Genomic DNA, 1,413 nt, shown 5'->3' with positions numbered 1-1,413 from the left:
TTTTCCATCAGCTTCAAGGCTTGGAGACCCTCTTCATCCTCCAAAGGAAGATTGCAAGTTGAAATGGTGCCTGTGCCTCCATAGGCTCCACTGTAGCTCCTGGCCTTCCTTTTCCCTGCCTCATCTCCAGTGCATCACATGATTGAGAACCATATCCTTAAAGTCTTCCAGGCAACATGGGGACACAGACCCTTAGTGAAGGCCACTTTCCAGGGACTCACACATTCAGGGAACAAAATAGTTGACCTGGAATGGAGAGTGCCCAAAACTAGTCTCAAAGGAAACTTGTGGACAGGTTGTGGGAGGAGACACTTCCTAAGAGGAACCAACAAATTTGTGCAGAACTTGAAGGACTTTGCTGCACTTCCCTGACAACTTTCTGGAGAACCTGGCCACTCAAAGGTCTCACACCTTCTCTTAAAATACCTTCAGGTGGTAAATTACCACAGTCCCGAAAAAGTCAATGTGGTCCTCAAATGTCATCATCTGCTGGTTCACCTCAGCAGCTTGCATGGGGAAGGGTGGAAGTCAGTTGATGTCCTAAAGGTTGAAGTCACAGTCCTGTTGAGAACCTCACTCACCTGGGAATCTTCTATGTGGCACCTGTGACTAGAGAAGACACCCTGAGATTGGATCTGCAGCTTGGAGTCATGGATATACTGGGGAAATCCTAGAATCACCCATTGGGAGTGGCCTTGCTCTGAGTTCCAGCATACTCCCTCATTCTGCTCAAACAGTGCTTCTTTCCAAATTGCAGGTTGCTGCCTTTCAGCACTAGACTTTTCCTGCTCACTGTCTCTGGACGAACCAAAGAATGGGTCATTTTGGTTCCCCAAGACCTTGCAGAAATCAGAGTTGAGCTCATCTCAGTCATAGGCAGCACTATCTTGCCCAAGCTACTAGCCTGCCTGTTGTCACTTATAACCAGGGATGGGAACTATCACTCTGTCACCTGCCACAGTCCTACATATTGCCTTGATCACCCTTTTGATGATGAATTTGGAGATTTGAGGAAACTGCCTATTTTAATTAATTTTCCCTCACTGTAACCAAATACCAGAGAAATCAACCTACAAAGAGTAAAAGTGTCCCCTTATAAGTGGATGATGATACATAATGGGAGTGGGGAGTGGGGATAAGAGAAGGATGGAGGAATTTGGATTACATAGAGGGGAAATGAGAGGGGGGAGGGGGCAGGGGTATGTAAGATGGTGGAATGAGACAGACATCATTACCCTAGGTACATGTATGAACATGTATGTAGGTGTGAATCTACATCATGCACAACCATAGAAATGAAAAGTTGTACCCCATTTGTGTACAATGAATCAAAATGCAGTCTGTAAAAATAAAAAAATAAAAAAAGAGTTAAAAAAAGAGTAAAAGTGTCTTTTGGCTCACGGTCAGTTGGCT

General features: G+C 44.9%; 1 pseudogene; it reads right to left on the bottom strand.

The window, feature by feature from the left end:
• Positions 1 to 405: 405 nt before the first annotated feature.
• LOC124973307 (nuclear receptor 2C2-associated protein-like) lies at positions 406 to 823 on the bottom strand (annotated as a pseudogene).
• Positions 824 to 1,413: the final 590 nt, after the last annotated feature.

Source organism: Sciurus carolinensis, chromosome 2 (genome assembly GCF_902686445.1).
Source record: "Sciurus carolinensis chromosome 2, mSciCar1.2, whole genome shotgun sequence".
In the NCBI taxonomy this organism is placed as follows: Eukaryota; Metazoa; Chordata; class Mammalia; order Rodentia; family Sciuridae; genus Sciurus; species Sciurus carolinensis.
The sequence above is the reverse complement of the archived record's forward strand: the minus strand, read 5'-3'. Positions and strand labels throughout refer to the sequence as shown.